The following is an 8380-nucleotide window of genomic DNA, read 5'->3' on the forward strand; positions in this document are numbered from 1 at the left end:
GCAGTGGCATGTCCTAAATTAAGAATAATGAAACTAAATAAACTGAGACCTGATTTCATAAGCATATCAATTATATATCTAGAGACCCAGCTGAGCCCTGTGAAGCACACATCATCTTTTCTGTTCTCTAAAATTCAAGAAGAAAAATTTTGTTTATGGACTTCTTTCTTTTAATTAAAGTCAAAACCACAATCATGCAATCTAGCTCCCATCTGGTCAAGCATAAGATGCCTCTGAATAGAATATAGATCCACATATTTGTTTAAAAGATGATAAAGAAAATCACTGATGATCATCTGCAAGCAAAAGTAAAAATATGTCCTGAAAAATCAAGTGGCTCTGGAAATATTTTTAAAAATCAGGATCCTATTTTGTATTCAAATTGATAACCAATATTATCTGAGAGCTTACCTGTTCAAATCACCAAGCCAGCAAGTCCAAGACATGGAAAAATTCTTAGGAATTGAAACCATAAGTCATTTTTTGACACACTATCTAATTATGGACTAATAATTTTACAATATAAATAATTCTGAAAGAGCAAGAATCATAATGTAAATCAAAAACTACACTTGTTGAAAATATAATTTGTGGTAGTAAATATTACAATTGGTCCTCATAACATAAGACAGTGGTTTCACTTTGCAAGCCAGGGTATCTGAGGAGCCAAGAAGTTGAATCGGTTATCCAAAATCATGACTAGTCAATGGTGGAAAGAAGATTCAGCCCAGATCTTCCTCCAGAGTTTAAGGTGTTAACTATCCACTCAGGTAACCAACCTCTTGAAGTATAATTTCACTTTCTACTATTTCCTGCTCCATGCTTTTGGGGAACAGTTCTAAACAGAAAAACAATACAGACACTGAATAATTGATTTAATTAAAAAATTTTCCTATTTCTATTTCTGTTTCCATTTTGGTGCTAGAGATGGTACAATGAAACTTGTGTATCCTAAGCAAGCACTCAACAGGAAGCTCCAAACCCAGCCTTAAAATGTAGGTGCATACTTTGTCTTTTTAAAATATATTATAAGCTTTTTATTGAAAGCATAATAATTGGACTCAGTGCCTTGCATAGTGGACTATATCCTGTTTGTATTCTTTTGAAAGTCTTGGCTTCTTATCAAGAGGTTAAGGACTTAGCCACAAATCAAATGTTAAACAAATTTGCTTGTTTTCTAAAGAATTTACTGGTTGCTGATGAGATAAAAGAAAGAGGTCAAAGATAATTTATGAGCACATCCCTGGGGGGACTCCCCCTGCTACTAGGAAATAATCATAAGATTATTTTTATAGCTATTTGCAGTTCACAAAGGCTTTAACATGAATTATCCTACTTTGATTCTCATCCTAGTGATGAAGTATCATTACTTCTCTCCTTAGTTTTACTCTATATAATTGGAAAAAGTGACAATTATATCATTTAAGTTATCATTTTATTTTTATTTTATGTGCACCGGTATTTTGCCTGTTTGTATGTCTGTGTGAGGATGCCAGATCCCGTGATGCTGGAGTTACAAAGAGTTGGGAGCTGTCATGTGAGTGCTGGGAATTAAACCCTGGTCTTCAGGAAGGGCAGCCATGACTCTTAACCACTAAACTATCTCTCCAGGTATTTATTATGTACTAGGTCACACCAAAAAGTATACAATAAACCTTGATCTTACAACTCCAGCTTTGACTCAAATGAAGGCCTTTATTTTACCTTCATGCACTAGTTTTTACAAATAGTGCTTCAATAGTCCTTAAGCTACAGTTTAAAAGAAGGGCAGAGACAGAGAATGATAAATACAATTGGCAGCTGCTGGTAAACATAGTTCCAGGCATAAACAACTTCTCAGTCCCTTTCACTGTTAGTGTAATGTTCTCCATAATCCCAAGTCATCTCATTTTAAAACCTTATAACAATTCATGTAACATTTGGAATGAAATAAGACATTTAGTAAGAAGATGATTAATATTTTCTAAATGAAGAAATGTATCTACACTGTTCCTGCTGTGGGACAATGGTCTTTTATCCTATCACTTGTATTATTTTTATTAAAAACACTGATTGGCCAGTAGCCAGGCAGGAAGTATAGGCATGGAAACCAGGCAGGAAGTATAGGTGGGGCAATGAGAATTCTGGGAAGAGGGAAGTTTCAGTCTTCAGTCGTGACCCAGTCTCAGAGGAAGCAAGATTTGACTGCCTCACCAAAAAGGGTACCAAGCCACATGGCTAACTCAGACAAGAATTATAAGCTAATGTAAGTTATAAGAATTAGTTAATAAGAAGCCTAAGCTAATGGGCCAATCAATTTATAACTAAGGTAGACCTCTGTGTAATTCTTTGGGACTTAATGGCTACAGGACCAGGTGGAATAGAAAAACTTTGGTCAACAAATGGCACCCAACATGTGCACAACTGCATCCACATAAAGCCTGATAGAGCTTGGGAAGTTATTCTAGATAGAAAAAGAATAGAGTTAATCATAGCTTCTTCATAGCGCCACTTTCTTGGGTGACTCTGGTTGCAAGAAACAAGTGCTCTCATTTAAGATAGGCTTCCTGACTCAGCTTTAGCCACAAAACTTTGTAGCTCTTTTAAGAGATCCTGCCATGAAACACTTAAATGGTGTTGATGAAAAGCTGATTGCATGCTTTTTGGTGGTGACAGGGACCTTGAAACACCATAGAATTGTGGCAATAAACATGGCTCCAGCCAGTACCTCTGCCTTGAGGTTAGACTCAGAGACAAAAAGCTAGCGAATGGGCTGGATCCATCAATCAAAGCCACAGCTTTAATCCTAGCCATATTGCTTAGCAAATTAAAGACTCATGTAGTCAGATAAAGAAAGATATATAGCAAAGGTATATTCAAAGGCAAATAAAACCTCTAAATGGTTTATAGTGTGTTTAAAAATATATGTAGGCTTGGAAGACAAAGGAAAAGGATAAAGTCCTTAAAATAAAAAAGAAAGAAAGAGAGTAGTTGGGTGTAGTGGCACACACCTTTAATCCCAGCACTTGGAAGGCAGAGGTAGGCAGATCTCTGTGAGTTCAAGGACAGCCAGGTCTACAGAGTGAATTCCAGGACAGCCAAAGATACACAGAGAAACCTAATCTCAAAAAACCAAAATTAAAAATAAATAGCAGAAATAGAGTTCAAAATAAAGCCACATAAAGATGGAAAATACACAGAGCGTCTGGATACTGTGTGTTATTGTGTTGTCTTTAAATTGTTTGATGGCTGAGAAAGGAGCAACAGCTGGTAAAAGATATTTGTTTATAAGTGCTGCTGAATTAATCCAAGATAGATATTTTGGAAATCCTTGACTTTAAAAACGAAGTCAAAAGATAAGTTACTTTGAAGAAGAGGTTTTGTTTTTGTTTCTACAGGAAATGAGAGGCTTTGGATTCATTCTGGGTTAAGAAAAATAAGGTTTGACCAAGGAAGACCCCCTAAGAAATCTCCAATAGGAGCTGATGGCCCAGATGTATGAGTTATACATCCAGAACAGACTCAAGACTGCTGCCTGAGATGATCAAGCCTCGCAGGATACTCTAGTCAGTCAGGGCTTGATCAAAATTCTAAATTTTCTTTAGGTCCCCATAAGATTATCAATGCCCCCAACCAGCAGGAAGTAGCCTAGAAAACTGTGCCCACATTCCTCTAAAATGAATTATGGATGCTTGCCTTTGTTTAGAATGTTGGTTATAAGATGTTATGGATAATGGTCTGGACAAAAATCTAAACATAGCATATTAGAATCAGAGTTCTTGTTTTTTTTTTAAAGGAGGGGGAAGTGCTGTGGGACAATGGTCTTTTATCCTATCACTTGTATAAATTTTAATTAAAATGCTGATTGGCCAGTAGCCAGACAGGAAGTATAGGTGGGCCAATGAGAATTCTGGGAAGAGGGAAGTTTCAGTCTTCAGTTGTGACCCAGCCTCAGAGGAAGCAAGATTTGACTGCCTCGCCAAAAAAGGTACCAAGCCACGTGGCTAACTCAAACAAGAATTATAGGCTAATGTAAGTTATAAGAATTAGTTAATAAGGAGCCTGAGCTAATGGGTCAATCAGTTTATAAATTATGTAGACCTCTGTGTAATTCTGTGGGACTTAATGGCTACAGGACTGGGTGGGACAGAAAAACCTTGGTCAACACTGTCCTTTCTGGGCTCTTGCCTTTAGGAGAGAGAGAGAGAGAGAGACAGAGACAGAGACAGAGACAGAGACAGAGACAGGCAGACAGACATAGTCCAGGATTGTTTCAAACTTGATATGTAGCTAAGGATGACCTTGAGCTCACCATGTTGCCTCTGCCTCCTAAGTGTTGAAATTATAGATAAATGCCACCACACCTACACATGTTGTTCTAAGGATCAAACTTAGGACTTTAAACATGCCAAGTAAACACTTTACTAATTCCATACTTTTCTTGGTTGAATTTTAAATTCTTTGAAATAGGCATAACTGGTGATATTATCTTTTTTTCTAATAAGAACACTAAAACTCACATAGATGAAATAGTTTATCTAAGGACGAAAAACTCATTTTGGGAGAGCATAAATTTCATTTCATCTGCCATATAAGAACATTGAGCTAAATTTGGTCTGCAATCAGACATGATAACACTACAGCTAATTTTCATCATAGTTTACTCCATGGTTCTATCTCCCTTCAGCATTCTAAAGGAATGGAATCTATATGACTACAAATTTATGAGTTACGCCAGGCTGTGGTGGTGCTCGCCTTTAATCCCAGCACTCGGAAGGCAGAGGAAGGTGGATCGCTGTGAGTTCGAGGCCAGCCTGGTCTACAAGAGCTAGTTCCAGGACAGGCTCCAAACCTACAGAGAAAGCCTGTCTTGAAAAACTAAAAAATAAAATAAAATAAAATAAAAATTATGAGTTACAGAGTAAGTCGAATCCAGATCCAAGTTCTCTATCTGCTAAACCTACGTGCTGATTCACTGTGGGAATCATACTTTAAAATCATAACATTTCCTCTCTACATCCCCTTAATGAGCCCATCTTTCCAGGAGAATAAGCTTCTCAGTTCCTCTAGCCCTTCCTTGCATAATCCAGAGCCTGATTTTTACATACAATTTCCCCCACTTAGAGTGAGCGACATTCCCTGTGAAAGTTAGTATTGCTTCTTCTTTTCAGAGAAGTCTGAGTTTAAAGTCATCTGAGAGGACCTTTGCCATGAATCACATAAAAAAAGAATAACTAAGTAATGCCAAGTCACTTTAAATGTCAAGAGATTTGAAGAGCTCCAGACTTAAACTCTCCTAAAATAGCTCTAGCAGACTTCCATTATAGCATCACGTTTACTGGGAATTGATAGCAAATTACTAGGAATTTAACAAAAATTTAAGTGGTTGTCAGGCAGATAATCCCTCTAGCTAATGAAAAGCCCCTAGTCATTTGGTGGTCTTTGGTTAATTCCATTCCTACAGTCACTACCTTGGAGCAAAGCCTAAGATGAAAGCAAGTCCAGCTAGCCCTGTGCTGGCTAGTTTTATGTCAACTTGACCCAAAACTAGAGAAATCTGATATGAGGAGCCTCAATTGAGAAAGTGCTTCCACAACACTGGGGTATAAGCAAGCCTGTAGGATTTTTTTTTAATTAGTGGTTGATGTGGGAGGGACCAGCCCATTGTGGGTTGTGCCATCCCTTGGCTGGTGGTCCTGGGTCTATAAGAAAACAGACTGAGAGAGACATGGGGAGCAAGCCAGCACTCTCCATGGCCTCTGCATCAGCTCCTTCCTTCAAGTTCTTGCCTTGCTTGAGTACCTGTCCTCACTATTTTTGATGATAAACGATTATATGGAATTGAGAATAAATAAATAAATAAATAAATAAATAAATAAATAAATAAACCCTTTCCTCCTCAAGTTGTTTCTGACCATTATGCTTCATCACAGCAATAATTAGCCTAACTAAGATCTCCTAGTTCCTAGGTCTCTTGGTTATTTGCAAGTTTCCTGACCACACACACCTAGCAGACTCAGATACCAAATTGACCCACCAAACCAGCTTACCTCTGCATCCCTACTGATCACTAGCAGACACAGGAACAAAACATGGTGTAAAGGAAGGTAATACTAGAGAAATCACCATAATTAATACAGCTTCTATTTTGTGTAACGTGTTCTTTGTAATACAATGTGTATTTATTCCTTTGGATCTATCAGGAAAGAGAGAAAAGAACTATACAAAGGACCTCCCTCATGCTAATCAAATACCTTCCTCCATCAAAATCTTCAAAGTCCATGAAAACTCCACTTTGAATAGTGTTCACAGATATGTACTAAGAAATAAATACACAGTGGGTTGATTGGGAAAATTTGTCAATTGCTTATATATAACCTTATGCTAGTGATGTCTTCTACCAAAACCAGGTATTACTTATAATACTTGTTCAAAAATCATTGTTTTAAAATATAGTAGTCACATCCACATGTGGCTATGCTACTGATCACCTGAAGTGTAGCTAGGGGCATAAAGGATGGGTTTCTATGTTTTATTAATTTAAATTCAAGTTTAAATAACTACAGGTGGCTAGAATAGAAAAATGTATGGAGAATTAGCTTAGATGATCAGCATCATCTGTTCTAAGTTGTTTATGCTATTTTATTCTTGAGGATTTTCAGTTTCACTCTAATGCAGTCACACTGCCCTTGACTCACTAGAAATAACAACTCAGCACTGCTTTGTACTTACAGGTTAGTTCCTGGAGGAGAAAGAATAAATTAATTGCAGGAGACCATGTTTCAAAAGCCAGACTGACTTTTCCCCCACTTTCTGTAAACAACAAACATAAATGCATCATTCCTTTCCACCGTGTGTGTGTGTGTGTGTGTGTGTGTGTGTGTGTGTGTGTGTGTGTGTGTGTGTGTTAGGAAATCTGTTGGTAAAGTTACAGGACAAGCAACCAGGAGAACTAACTAAATTGCAAGGGGATGGAGAGAAGTGTGTACAGACATCTTTTATATTCTTCTTGGTATGTGTGTATATGAATTTCTCCGATTCTTTGTGTTCCTTTAGTTTTCACTAGTTTGCTTGGTTCTCTTTTTTATTCCTGTTTGTCTTTTTATTTGCCTCTGTTTTCTTAAGAGAGGGAGAAGGAAGGAATGGTGTTGGAAGCACAGGGGATTGTGGAGGATCTGGGAGGAGATGAGGGAGCAGAAACTGTCATCACAATATATTACATATAAATAACTTTATGATAAAATAAAATTTTTAAAAATGAGTCCATAGGGGACATCTTGTGAAAGCCTCTTTTCCTTTGACCTAGTTTCTTCTCTGCAATATGAGAAAGCTGAATTGCATTATTTATGAAACAAACTAGCCAAAGCAATGAGCTCACACCTGGATAAATCAATAATAAAACAGGTGTGTCATGTCTGTTTGAATTAAAATTAACATGAAATCTAAGGCCCCTTTCATTTTAAGACCCCTTTCAGCTCTGAGTTTGTGTAATCTCCATAGAAGAGCTGATGGCTTACAGTTATTATGTGAACACCACATACTGAAAACCCTTTAACCTTCTACCCAAGTAGTGCTTTACTAACACAGATTCCCCCATAAACACATATGCAAGTCCACATTTTCTTCGGCACTTCCTACTTAGTCTTCTCTACCATTTTTTAATGTCAGAACTAAAAAGATCTAGGAAAATTGTAATGGAAAAATTAAAAATGCTGCAGGATCCCCGGCGGCAGCAGGCAGCAGAACGCTGCAGGTCCCCAAGCGGTGGTAGTGGGTAATGTGGCAGCAGGAAGCGGGCCCTGAGAGCAGCCAGTCCCAGGCAAAGATGGTTGCAGGTCCCAGAGCAGCGGCTGGTCCAGGACAGGGAGACACAGGGCAGCAGTGGTGGGCAAGAGACAGAGACATGGATAGGTATGCCATGCAGAGTGAGGTTGAATATTTATTTACTGGTTAAAGGGAGGGGAGAAGGGGAGAAGAGCAGAGAAGGGGAGAGAGAGAGAGAGAGAGAGAGAGAGAGAGAGAGAGAGAGAGAGAGAGAGAGGAGAGAGAAGGGAGAGACAGAAGCTGCCTCTCCAAGAGGGAGACAGAAAAGAGAGAGAAGCTAAGGCTGCAAGCAGGAAGGAAGACCTGCCTGCCTCAGTAGATGGGGTAGGAAGAAGGCGTGGCTACCTTTGGGGACCTACAGTCCACCCTGCCTGGGACTGGCTGCTCTCAGGGCCCACTGCCTGCCACCACATGGCCTACTACCACTGCTTGGGGACCTGCAGCATTTCTACAGCCTGCTGCCACAGCGGAACTTGCAGCATTTTTAATTTTTCCATTACAAAAAATGAGAAAAGGTAGGGAAATAACAGCAGAGAAGAGTCAATTTGCCCAATTCACCATTTTCATACAATGTGGG

Source organism: Myodes glareolus, chromosome X (assembly GCF_982192425.1).
Source record: "Myodes glareolus chromosome X, mMyoGla1.1, whole genome shotgun sequence".
NCBI classification, from domain to species: Eukaryota; Metazoa; Chordata; class Mammalia; order Rodentia; family Cricetidae; genus Myodes; species Myodes glareolus.